The sequence below is a fragment of the Ovis canadensis genome, chromosome 3 (assembly GCF_042477335.2).
Source record: "Ovis canadensis isolate MfBH-ARS-UI-01 breed Bighorn chromosome 3, ARS-UI_OviCan_v2, whole genome shotgun sequence".
NCBI lineage: Eukaryota > Metazoa > Chordata > Mammalia > Artiodactyla > Bovidae > Ovis > Ovis canadensis.
In genome coordinates this window covers 66,288,719-66,303,116 of record NC_091247.1, presented here as the reverse complement: position 1 = coordinate 66,303,116, position 14,398 = coordinate 66,288,719, and the positions used below count along the sequence as shown (strand labels likewise).

At 39.1% G+C, this 14,398-nt stretch overlaps 1 pseudogene; it reads right to left on the bottom strand.

The window, feature by feature from the left end:
- Nucleotides 1-9,718: 9,718 nt before the first annotated feature.
- Nucleotides 9,719-11,297, bottom strand: LOC138436261 (mitochondrial inner membrane m-AAA protease component AFG3L1 pseudogene; annotated as a pseudogene).
- Nucleotides 11,298-14,398: the final 3,101 nt, after the last annotated feature.

Genomic DNA, 14,398 nt, shown 5'->3' with positions numbered 1-14,398 from the left:
TGAATAACTAAGACGCATTACTGATGTTTGCTTTTCTAGTACCTTGACCTGGGGTTACCAGTTCAGCATACACTTGTGCATTCTTCTCAAATTACTCCTGATGACAGTTTTCTCAAGTGCTTTGTCACTATAGAACAAGGATTACCATTCTTTCCAGCCTCCAATGTCTGTTTCCATATTGTCAATAGAATATATTCTAGATTTCTGTGATGGCAGTTCCCCACTAGTGTTCCCAGTTTCTGAATTGGTCATGATAGGCTAGACTGAATGCAGACATCTCAGAAGCTTAATACAAAATGTCTTGTTTTCATTTTTGCCCATTCAAAATCCACCATGGGTTGAGCAACCCTCTTCCATGTTGTCTCTTCACTGTCTGGAACTCATGGACATTAGGATCACCATTTTGTAGAGGAGGAAAGAAATGAAAAAGGCCTATTGGTTCTTAACTGCCTTGACCTGGAAGTGACACATTTCATTTCCACCTGCAGTCTATTGAACAGACTTCATCAGAGGACCCTAATCTAAAAGAAAGAAAAACTGGGATATAAGTGAGTAGTTGGAATATTTGGTGGTCACAGGCTGCCATAGGAGGATTTAAACATACATGCTCTATATACTTTTATAGTTAATTAGTCTTATTGTTGATTCCATGTAAGAATTAAGAGGGAAAGCAGGGGTTTTGGAAAAAGAATCAAGAGCAAACAGAGCATAACCAAGCTACAAATGGGAGGTAAGGAGGAGAGCCTGAGGAAAGACGGAAAGTAAGAAAAAGTAGAGGATCAGCTTACCTGTATTTTGTTCAAGCCCTTTGAGGCAAATTTGTTTCCTTCTGGAACTGAACATCCACATGATCCCCAAAGAATCCCTGTAGTGACCTGGTTTCCTTCCATGCATGGAAGAATTATTGAAAAATTCAAAGCATGCTTTACTTGGGCACAGTGGTGCAAGGTTAATTTGATGTACCAGGATGAAGTTGTATAGATTCATCTACGTGTGCTGCTACACTTGTGAAGTATGGGATTGCACGCCACAGCCGTGAAATAGCATTTATAAGATGAATAACTGCTACAGAGATGTTTTTGCACATAGTTACAAAAAATATCAACAGTGAACTTTCAGCAAATCACAGAGGATCTATATAGCACATTTCTCTCTGGGTAATACCAAGTGAACTCAAATTTTTGAGAGTTTGGCTCACTTTAGTAAACTTCCAAGCTCAGACTGGATCAGAACAATGCCAAAAATCTGGGGTAATAAGTGAGAAAAGGGAACTAAATATCCTAATATTGTCTTTAAATGATCGAATATAAATATTTGAATATTTACAAATTGCAGCTGTTGTGCTGATGTTTTGGTTTTTTTGTTTGTTTGTTGTTTTTCTCTTGCTCCTCTATTTGGCATTCATTGTAGAGACAAAGTCTAAATATGATATTACATAGGTTATAAATAGTTTATTAAGTTGAATGACAGCATGCTTTGGTAGAAAAGTTCACTGTACTGGAATTCAGGATTATAAGGGTCTAATTGCAAAACTATAATTAACTGGTTGTATAAACTCTAGTAGTCACCTCACTCTCTCTGGTCCTGACTTCCCTCATCTTTAAGATGGAAATATCAATGCCTTTCATGCTTTATCACAAGCATCTAAGAGTGTGTCTGTGGTAGGTGAAATAATGATTTCTAAATCAGAAAACTAAGATCATGATATTTGGTCCCATCACTTCATAGCAAATAGATGGGGAAACAGTGGAAACAGTGACAGTCTTTATTTTTGGGGGCTCCAAAATCACTGCACATGGTGACTGCAGCCATAAAATTAAAAGACGCTTGCTCCTTGGAAGAAAAGTAATGACCAACCTAGATAGCATATTAAAAAGCAGAGACATTACTTTGCCAACAAAAGTCTGTCTAGTCAAAGCTTTGGTTTTTCCAGTAGTCATGTATGGGTGTGAGAGTTGAAATATAAAGAAAGCTGAGCAGTGAAGAATTGATGCTTTTGAACTGTGGTGTTGGAGAAGACTCCTGAGTCCCTTTGACAGTATGGAGATCCAACCAGTCCCTCCTGAAAGAAATCAGTCCTTGAATGCTCATTGGAGGGACTGATGCTGAAGCTGAAATTCCAATACTTTGGCCACCTGATGTGAAGAGCTGACTCATTTGAAAAGACCCTGATGCTGGGAAAGATTGAGGGCAAGAAGAGAAGGGGATGACAGAGGATGAGGTGGTTGGATGGCATCACTGACACAATGGACATGAGTTTGGGTAAACTCCAGGAGTTGATGATGGACAGGGAGGCCTGGCATGCTGCAGTCCATGGAGTCGTGAAGAGTCGGACAGGACTGAGCGACTGAACTGAAAGGTGTCTATGTCAAAACTCCTGGAGCCTATTAATGTGTTACTTTCCATGACAAATGACTTTGCATATGTAACTGAGGTTAGGAACCTTAAAATAGGGTGAGTAGCCTTTATTACCCAGGTGGACCAAATCAGTCACATAAGACGAGAGCTCCTGCAACTTTCTCCACTAAAGCGGGAAGAGGCAAGTAAGATGGAGCAGAAAGGGACATCAGGGACATCTCCCACTGTGAGAAGGATTTGACCCACCTTTGCTGGAGGAGGGTCAGGTACTCACAGAAAAGCATGAGAAGGAATATAGAAAACATGGAGAAGCAAAGGCTAGCCCTTGGCTGGCATTCAGCAGGAAGGTCCCCAGCTCTACAGTTAAAAAGAAATGAATTCTACCAATGACCAGATTTATCCAAGAGCCTCCTGATAAGAGTTCAGCCATCCAACACCTTGATTTTAACCTCATGAAACTCAGAGCAGAGAAACAAGTATAATCATGTCACAATTTTCTGACCTACAGAATTGTAAGATACTAAGTGATTATTGTTTTAAGTTGCCATGCTTGTAATTTTTTATGATAGTGATAGAAAACTAATAAATACAGCCTATAAACATGATCCGCTGCACATAGGAATCTTTCTAAAATCTCATATACTGTCAAAAAAAATCTGAATTTTATATGAAACATGATACAAGTGTTTTTCACTCCAAAACAATGTTTTAAATTTCCATTTATTAAAAAATTTATTTATTGTACACCATATCATAGATGTGGTATCTGTATATCTATAAATATATCTAAGATATGGCATGCAACAAATATATTTTTATATTTTAAAAATATTGTACTTTTGAGTAACCCAAGCACCTCATTATACCAGATGAATCCTAGTTTGAGAGATAAATAATTAAATGATCTTCAAAGTCATTCGCAGTGCTCTTTTTCTAATGTGATTATATGAAATGTATTAAATTAATACTGAAATTATGTAGAAATTAAAGGATACGTACAACCACAGTATGGCTTACTTATAACAAAGCAGGACATGGCAAGCGATAATTTCAGGATAATTCAGCCAACAAAGGAATTTACATTATGGCCCACTTGCAAGCAGTGTTTAGCCCTACCAAGTATCTTAGCCATGTGGAGGTTATGTTGCTCCAGATTGTCTGATCTGAGGATCTGAGCTTCCCCCAGACACTAGCATGGTCCCATACCCAATCAAGAGGGAATATTGTTTAATGTAAGATGGAAAATAGCAGTATGTAGGCAAAGCACACATTGTGCTCCTGGACCACCAATTACAGCAAATTTTGCTTTAATGTGATGTTAAATAAAAACCCAGCAAAATGTAAGCTACAGTAACAGCAAAAATATTCTATGTTGGTTGCATCTGTAGTATAATTGTTTATCTGTGTTTTGGAGAAAAAAGTTTAGTATAAAATGAAAAGAAGCAACTTCAGTAAAGCACGTGAATAATGATTTGACATGACAATACAAGTTATCATAATAAATTATTTGGAGCAGTAGTTCTTATTATATTCTAGAACAAATTAAGAGATTTAAAAGGCCCTAAGGCCTGCTGCTCACCTGTTTGCAATGTCCAGGTGAATAGGGTTTGGTATTAACATAGTTATCACTCTATGATCATGTATGATGGATAGCAGATTATGTATGTATCTGCCTGTCAGGGAGGTATGATTTATGCATATCTGAACTCCAAAACATACCATCTTAAAATCCATATATATTTACAAAAGTTTATTAATTAAGATATGCATTCCTACAGATTCTAGAATTAACCAAACAACTCCCACCAAAATATAGTCATTATAATAAAACTATATTTTATAATTGCATGTGTGTGTGCATGCTGTATCTTCAGTTATGCCCCACTCTTTGTGACCCCATGGACTGTAGCCCACCAAACTCCTCTGCCTCTGAGATTCTCCAGGCAAAAATACTGGAGTGAGTTGCCCTGCCCTCCTCCAGGGGATCTTCCTGACACAGGGATTGAACCTGTGTCTCCTATGTCTCCCACATTGCAAAAGGATTCTTTACCACTGAGTCACTGGGACAGCTCATATTTTGTTATTAAGTAATTGCAAAAGAAAAAAATAGCTACTAGAAGCCATGAACAAATGAAGGAAACTATTTTTTCTGCTGTTTGCAGAAACTCCAACATTTTATGCATGTGCTCATACAATGAGAATTTTCTGCACTGCACGTAAGATGCGCCAAAAGATGTCTTCATGTAATTCTGATTCAAGTGCTCAATAAATACGACTAATGTGCACATTTTAGTAACTTTATAGTTTACTGAATGGCAGCTAAGAGTACGTTTAAAAAAAAGTCTTTGGAATTACATCATGTTATCATTGACCCATAAGAAACAGAAAAAAAGTTGTTGCATCTATTGATTTGGTTTCTACCCCATTAAGAGAACTCTGATTGTTAGTTAATTGGTGTTTCATGGGCCAAATGTTGAGAGTCAGAATTCATATTCAGGAAAACATCAAACAATTATGGTAGTTCTGATTTAAAAAAAAAAGAATTCTAAACTATATTCTAAAATTAAAGATCAATACTTTCATCCAACCAAATGTATGAACAGTCTGGATTCTGTAGAAACTTCTGTAAAATTGCCACAGTAAGAACAGCACTGGCATGATTCACCTGTGTATGACGGAGCTGGGAATGCCTGAGAGACTCCATCACCTCTAATTTACTCTAGCCTGGCTATTCTGATCTGTGAGGGGGAGGAAATTTGTAAATTATGTCTAATCTTCTTGAAGCAGCCCTCATATTTGGCAATCAACATGCCAAAAAGTTTTTTCTTGGTCTTATTTAATCATATTTCTCTGACAAACACCGATATACAAAATGATACAAGGACAAGTTACCATAGTAAAGAGTTTCAGGGTTTTTTAAGTAAAATTTTCAATTATTTAGCGTGTATCACTGTCTTTCTAAAACTACTTACTACATCACTGCCGGGAAACTGGCACTTATTAAATAAACAAGAACAGATGGCCATAATATGTAAATAACTATCACCCAAGTCAAAGATGTCATGATTTTCTGAGGAACCAGGCAGAAATGGATCAAGAAATCTCAAAAACATAACTCAATGGAATGATTCCCTTCCAAATCACATTAATGGTTATGTGATATGCTGTCAAAGGACACCAAAGTTTTAAAAAATTGTATGCATATGTATGTATAATGATAATTTATTATAATATTGATTTTATATCATATACTCAATAACATAGGTACCCTGGGACATGTCTCATGGAATCATTTCAACCACACAAATTTGTGAATGATGTCCTTTCCTGGTTTTTACAAATTTAACACATGGTAGACCACTGGGAGGGGAAAATACTTTTATTTGTTAGTTACTCATTGCCTGGGTTACAGAGCCACTCAAAGAGTACTGAGAACAATTTTGGGATTCTTCTTACAGGTAAATTATTTAGTAACTTTTAGTTTGGCATGGGTCCTACCAGAGCAGACGACAAATATATCTGAAGACACAAATGAATCTATCACATGAGTTGGGCTCCTGTTCCATTGTTCGCACTCTTGTTCTGTACGGTCCTCTCTGTTGGTGATATGATAACAACTTTTCATTAGCATTGACAATCAAGTCAGGCCCTTCTGAAATATTTCAATAATGTGGGCCCTAAATTATACCATCTCCTGAGCTTCTTGTACACTTTTTCTTTCTCTTCAGAGGTTTCTCCACATCTGGCATATTTTTGTGTTCTATTAAGCCGGATCTTATAACACTTCAGTCTGTTACTTTCCCCAAGGACAGAAGAATGTGAGACCATGACAACTTCATGCAAATTATATTCAAGCTTCTCAGATTTTAGAAAACTTAGGTTCAAAAGTATAGAGGGGGAGTGAGCAGAATATATATATATATATTTTTTTTTTTAATTTATGAAGAGGATGATCAAGAAACTAAGAGCATTACATGTTTATTTCACCACCTCTAAAGCTAATTTTGACCTGCTTATACGGAAGAAAAGAGAATTTACTTTATCTCTTATCTGGTTTTGTTGAAATCTGTGCTTATTTTTGTCTTGGTTGTAAGCAACAATTTTTCTCCTTATAAGCTCATTTTGAGAGTTTATCACATTTCTTCATGATGGATTTACCTCCCTTTGGCTCATTGTCCGTGTCTACATATGGATTGTATCTATTGATAAGACATCTTCTTTTTGAGTCATTAATCCAAGAATGTACTGGGTTGTTCTAGCAATGAAGAAAAGGAAGTTGTTTTGAATCTATCCTAAGAAATATGGCAATTATTATTGCATTTGAGCAAAATATTAAAACTGCAGTTATGTGTTGAAAAATATTTTCTTACATCTTAAGGAAGTTATTGTAGTTCCTGTAGTTCATCTTTCATGTAGAGTCATTTATTTACTTTCACACTCTTTCTGTGATGTAGGAAGATTAGATGTGATCCTCATTTATAGGTAAAGAAAGTGATATATGAGTGACTTGTTGACAGCCACACTAAGAGAGGAAGACATTTCCACCAGACCAGGATGAGTAGAAGGAGAAAGGAAGGTAGAGGGAAAAAATGCCTTCTGACTATAAACTCTATTATTTGTGCATTACAAAAAAAAAATAGTAGACTAATATTACTGCCATAATCTGAATTGTAAGTAAAAGGATTCTTCAGAGAGACTGAACAGATATTAATTATCATGAGGATGATAACTTTACATAAGATAACATGATTTCAGGTCTTTCCATGCAAGATTTTTCATTTTATATTTTCTAATACCTTCTCCCATCCTACCTTCATGCCATCTCATTACACCAAAACTTGTTTCAGTCTTCAAAACACAATGGTTTCTCAATGAAATTCATCTGTTTGACTTTATTTGTATTCCTGTTATATTCTGTTTACTCCTTACTAATATAAGAGCTTCAAGTCATGGATCTCCATTCTCCTGGCCAGACATTACTGAGATTTTCAACACCAGAGTAGAAATAATTATGGTATACATATTTTTACCCAAATCTTCTAGAAATCTTGAACTATTGAAGAAAGTAACTAATATGATATCTTTAGTGATTTATTATATTTCCAATGAGTTCTAAATAGTGGAAAGGGTGTTTAGCATGGATGGAGACGTCAGTCAGTTCAGTCGCTCAGTCATGTCCAACTCTTTGCGACCCCATGGACTGCGGCATGCCAGGCCTCCCTGTCCATCACCAATTCCCAGAGCTTGCTCATGTTCATCAAGTGGGTGATGCCATCCAACCATCTCATCCTCTATCTTCCTCTTCTCCTGCCTTCAATCTTTCCCAGCATCAGGGTCTTTTCCAGTGAGTCAGTTCTTCATATCAGGTGGCCAAAGTATTGGAACTTCAGCTTCAGCGTCAGTCCTTCCAATGAATATTCAGGACTGATTTCCTTTAGGATTGACTGGTTGGATCTCCTTGCAGTCCAAGGGACTCTCAAGAGTCTTCTCCAACAGTTCAAAAGCATCAATTCTTCAGCACTCAGCCTTCTTTATGGTCCAGCTCTCACATCCATACATGACTTCTGGAAAAAACATAGCTATGACTAGATGAACCTGTATTGGCAAAGTAATGTCTCTGCTTTTTAATATGCTGTCTAGGTTGGTCATAGCTTTTCTTCCAAGGAGCAAGCATCTTTTAATCTCTTGGCTGCAGGATGGAGAGGTATATGTCACTTAACCTAACCCCTTCAGTTTAAAGATGAAGGAGTTAAAGTCTAGACTGGTTAAATTATCTAGTCAAGGCTATTTCATTTTTAATAGAATTTCTTTAATGAATGCGTATCATTTTAAAAGACGTAATTGACATATATGTATTCAGTTCAGTTCAGTCACTCAGTCATGTCCGAGTCTTTGCAACCCCATGAATCGCAGCACACCAGGCCTCCCTGTCCATCACCAACTCCTGGAGTTCACTCAGACTCGCATCCATCGAGTCAGTGATGCCATCCAGCCATCTCATCCTCTGTTATCCCCTTCTTCTCCTGCCCCCAATCCCTCCCAGCATCAAAGTCTTTTCCAACGAGTCACCTCTTCACATGAGGTGGCCAAAGTACTGGAGTTTCAGCTTTAGCATTTCCTTCCAAAGAAATCCCAGGGCTGATCTCCTTCAGAATGGACTGGTTGGATCTCCTTGCAGTTATGTATTAGATGTACACATATGTTTAAGGTGTACCATATGTTGATTTCATACATGTATATATTACAATATGATTATCACCATAGCTTAAGCTACTATCTTTATTATGTCACATAATGGTGAGATTTCTGATTTAGTCTTTAGAAATGTTGAAGTTTATGATACAGTGTTGTTAACTATAATCACAATGCTGTACCTTAGATCTCCAGAACTTATTCATCTTCCACCTACAAGTTTATATCCTTTGACCAACATCTCCCCAGTTTCCCTAATCATAGCCCCTGGCAACCACCATTCTATTCTCTGTTTCTACAAGCTCAGTTGTTTGTTGTTTTTTTTTTTTTTTTACAGTCTGCATATAAGTGATATCATACAGTGTTTTTGTCTTTCTCTCTGTCTGACTTATCTTACTTAATGTAATGCCCTCAAGGTCAGTCTAGTGGTCTGTTTTTTCCATTCTACTAAGCAGAATCTTCAAAATGCCATAATTGTTTTTTCTTAACCTAAGTTACATTTTTGAGGAAAGTTTTTTACAAGTTTCTAAAGTAAGCACGTTAAAAATATGAGGTCTATCTTTTGTCTTTTTAGTAGTGCTATTGAGTTCAGAATAGCAGTATGATGCTCATGATTATAGCTTCAGTTTCCTGGTCTGAGTATCTCCAGGTCCACCTATACATATTAAAATCATGGACTTGCTGGAACTTGACATGTGATTCTCAGTGTGCAAGGGTGAGTTCTTCATCACTAGTGGGGAAGAAAGGACAAGACAATGGCTACTGAAAGTTCCATTAATTTTCTGCACAAAAGACAGCATATGTAGACTGAATCTCACGGAGGAAAGAAACTGCACTGTCTCTGTTTCATACTTACATGCTGCTACTGCTACTGCTGCTGAGTCGCTTCAGTCGTGTCCGACTCTGTGCAACCCCACAGACGGCAGCCCACCCGGCTTGCCCGTCCCTGGGATTCTCCAGGCAAGAACCCTGGAGTGGGTTGCCATTTCCTTCTCCAATGCATGAAAGTGAAAAGTGAAAGTGAAGTCGCTCAGTCGTGTCCGACTCTTAGTGACCCCGCAGACTGCAGCCTACCAGACTCCTCCATCCGTGGGATTTTCCAGGCAAGAGTACTGGAGTGGGGTGCCATTGCTTCGGGTTACACGTGGTTTAATTTGCTTCCTGGGGGTCAGGGAGGCTGCTCTCCAGGCAGAGGCCCTAGGCTCGGCTCTCCTGCAGCGGGCTCCCCACACCAGCCCTGCAGACCCTCGGGAAGGGCCGTGTCCTCCTCCAGGCCGCCCGTGCCCTCCACGAGCTCCTCGTAGGTGATCTTCTCGGTGAACGGCCGTGGCCGGAGCAGCTCCACGATGTCGGCCAGCTCCAGCACCTTTCTCCAGCAGCCGCCTTTCCACCTTGTCCACCTGGTCGTGGCAGCGCGTGAGCGGGTCCAGGGTGCGCGCATGCGCGGAGCCGATGAGCCGACGCACCGCCTGGTCTATGAGCTGGGCCGTGGCCTTGCTGAACGGCTTCTCCACCAGCGCCTCACCTGGCCCAGCTTCTCGCTCATCCCGAACTGCAAGATCTGGGCATAGGCGCTCTGGGTGACCTTCCTCAGGTCGTCCTGGGCCCCCATGGTGACCTGCCCGAAAAACAGCTGCTCAACCACGCGGCTGCCCAGCATGGCGCACATGCGGTCAAAGAGCTGCTCCCGTGTGTACAGGTACTGCTCCCTGGGCAGGCACTGGGCACAGCCAAGCCCCTTGCCCTGGGGGACGATGGACACCTTGAGCAGGGGGTCTGTGTATTCCAGGAACCCGCCCACCACCGCATGGCCAGCCTCATGGTAGGCCACCATCATCTTCTCGCTGGGCTGCAGGACCTGTCTTCTTCTCAAGGCCTCCAATGACCCTCTCGATGGCCTGCTCGAGGTGCTTCTCCCTGACAGAGGGGTTTGGGTGGCGGGCGGCGATCAGGGTGGCTTCGTTGCAAACATTAGAAATATCAGCACCTGTGAAGCCTGGAGTGAGGGCCGCAAGCTTTCTCGCCAGGGCATCCTTTCTGAGGCTCTCATCCACCTTGAGTGGACGCAGGTGGACCCTGAAGATAGATGACCTGCCTTTGATGTCCGCGGGGGCAAATGTAAATCTGATGGTCGAAGCAGCCCAGCCGCATCAGGGCTGGGTCAAGGACATCAGGGCGGTTGGTGCCGGACAGCACAACGACGTTCGTGGTAGGGTTGAATCTGTCCATCTCCAGGAGCAGCTGGTTCAGGGTGTTCTCCTGCTCACTCTGGCTTCCAAAGTGCCTGTGGCCACGCTTTTGGCCAATTGCATCAATCTCATCAACAAACAAGATACAGGGAGCATTTTTCCGGGCCATTGCAAACATGTCATGAACCGGAGCTGGGCCAACACCAACAAACATCTCCAGGAACTCAGACCCATTCATGGTGATGAAGGGCACACGAGCCTCCCCCACAGTTGCCTTGGCGAGAAGCGTCTTGCCAGTACTGGGAGAACCTGTGAGCAGCGCTCCCCTTGGAATTTTGGCCCCAAGGTCCTGGTACTGTTTGGGGTTCTTCAGGAAATTCACAAACTCCATGATCTCCAGCTTGGCTTCTTCACAACCAGCCACGTCTGCAAACCACACACCGATGTCATCCTTGATGATCTTGGCTATTGTCTCACCAATGCCAAAGAGCCCCCCCCTCGCCCACTATGCCCAGCCCCCATCGGACCCCTCCTCATGGCATAGAAGATGCCAATCATACTTACTTACTTATTTACATGGATTATTATAAATGTTACTTTAACCTGATCCTTCCCCACCCCCACCTCCCAGCAAAGTATAAAGCATGGAGATAGAAGATTATCAAAAAAGTATTTTAGAACGTATCTACCAAGACTGGCTCATGGGGTAAGGAATATAATCTATACAACTTGGAGAAGAACATCTCATGGCCTCGAATGAGATAGAAAATATTAGGAGCAGAAATGGAAAGTCTTGTCTCAGCGTTGTCCCTTGCACAGAATATACTTCACTAATGTTATCTGAAGAAATTTATATCTCAAAACCATCTTGTAGTCTTAAATACCTCATAATACAATCTTTGACAGCTTGTATGAAAATGATGCATATTATAAGAGCTCTGCATGTCCAAAAAATTTTAGAATATGAAGATATTATAAATGTGAAGTTTCTACATTGGATCAAAATACCTGAAGACATATGAATTTATCTCTACCAACTCCTAATAGCCATTGAGATGATAGCAAAATATAAAAATAGGAATGAATCAGTAATCATACAAGACAACCTGATAGAAAAAATACTATCATCATATTTGATGAACTTATGGAAGATACAATGTAGATGAAATCTAATTGATAGTGAAAGTTAATAGTGCTGAAAACCGAGATACACATAGAATAAAAAGTTTATTTTCCCACATAATTCAAGACTCCAAACCATAAAGGAATATCACCTCTATCAAAAGAATAATTTTAAAGGTTACTGTGAGAAAGAAGCTATCAAATTCTGGACATTAGAAATATTAGTATCATAATTTATAAACAAAAAACACTAGGGGATAAATTGTTTATTAGTTTTGCTAAATAAAGGTTATTTGGAATATCAGTAGGGATATTCCCAAAATACAGGACAGAAAATAGATTTATGAGAGACTGGTAAGAGAAAGCATTTCTCAAAAATAATTTTTTACAAGCAGAATCATAAATATACAAGGAAATGATAGCACATTTCTGTGAACTTAGAAAAGACAATTTGTCAATTAGAAAAGAGCCTATTGATTATTCTAGAATCATAAAGATGAAGTCCTTTAAAAATCTGTCAATACTATTGGTAAAGAAAAAAAAATCACAAATTCAATAGGAAAAAAGGAAGCTACTTGCAAGGAGTGAAAAACACAGACTTCCAGGTGTCTTCTCAGTTACATATGGAAAATAACAACACTGCTCAGAAACTCCTGAGGGGAAAATTCCCAAAACCAAATTTCTGCACTAAAAAAAAGAAAAAAAAGAAAGAAAACTACCATTCAAATGTAAGGGCAAAATTACATTTTAAGGATTAATAAGCTTTAGATATTTTACTAACTATGCACCCTGTGCAATTCTCAAGAATATTCTCCAGCTAAGTGAAAATTAAATTCTAGGAAGTAGAAATCTAAGATATAAAAACTTGTAATGGACAAAGACATTGTGAAACTATCAGTTGATAATATGGGAGTGAATATCATTATTAAAGATTCATTGGCCAGATTAGGTATATTAAGAAAAGCCACTGAGAGAAAATTCAGTTTGATTTCAACACAATTGTTTGAAGATGGAAAACATGAGAGGAAAACTTTACAATACAACAGAGGTCCCCAGCCTTTGTGGCACCAGGGGTCGATTTCTTAGAAGACAATTTTTCCATGGACCAGTGGTGGGGGAATGGTTTCAGGATGATTTAAGCACATTAAATTTATTATGCATTTTATTTCTATTTTTATTATATCAGCTTTACCTCAGATCATCAGGCATTAGATCCTGGAGCTTAGGGACCCCTACAATACAGGCCCTATCTGAGTAAAATGAAAGGCTATGAATGCTGATTTTTCAACCCTTAAATATGGAAAATATAAATTACAATATTTGTTAGTATTTTGAATGCAGTCATTTGTATTAATTGAGAGAACCTGAGCAATGTGTTGGTAAAAAAGCAGGCCCTAATTTCAGGGGCATAAACATAATAAGAATTACCCGGGAACCCAGCCTGGCAAAGACTCTATCTTGAAGCCATCTTATCAAGATGAGACAAGGGGTTCACGGCTGCAGATGCAGAAGGCATGGAAGGGAAAAGAAAGATTGTGAGAAATCACACACTGGCTCCCAAACTGGCTTACAAATACTACAGCCTCTAAGTAATATATCAAGTCACAGCATCGTGCCCACCTTCAAAAGGGCAAGGAGGTATAATGACCCCTATTTACAGAAAGGAAATGTTAAAAGTATTTAATACGTTGTATTAATATTCATGAAAATGTATAGACTTTAGTTTCCTTTTAGGAAAAGTAAAATTGTAATAAAGGAAAAAAGACACAATATTAAAGACATTTCAGTAACTTCCTATCCCCAAAGAAGTAGAGGAAGCTAGCAATATTGTTAAAGAAAGCATTATGTTTTTATGACATGTCTCAACTTCAGTTTGTCACTCAGAAAGAATGACATGAGATTGACGTGGCAGCTCTATATATTTGCATATTCTCATTGTAATTTTTTGAATTTTGAGTGTTTGGGGATAATTCTAGTTTAGTCAAAATAAGGGTTTTTTAAAAATTGTTTATTGAGGGAATCAATTAGCAAGTTCATTAACTTTTATATGTAGATATGTTTCATTATTTTGCTAGTCAGTTAATTTTACTGTGTTCAGAAGACACAGTGTTCTAGGTACTTATCACCATCGCATTCTTTTCTAAATTATAAATTTTACTTTAAAATCTAAGTTCATCACTCAGGCTCTGTCCAATGAACTGACTAGGCCAGAAATATAAACGCCTATAGGACAAGACAGGTGAGTGATGCAGGTGGTAGGGGCTCTGAAAAACTGGAGGGCAGGTGCCTTATCTTAGAGGAGAAAGGCAACCACTTCATGGCTCCAGCCAACTGCCCTCATGTACAAATTGTCACCGTGGAGGAATTCAAACCTGTGCAGCCACATTTTCTAATATTCTAGGAGAAGTGGGAATAGTTTGAAACCTAGCTGTTCTGGGTCTTTATATACACATGTTTATCTCCAGGCAATAACAGTCATAAGTTTACAAATAGTATACAGAATTCAGGATAGAAGGGCCACTGCCATAAACCTTTAA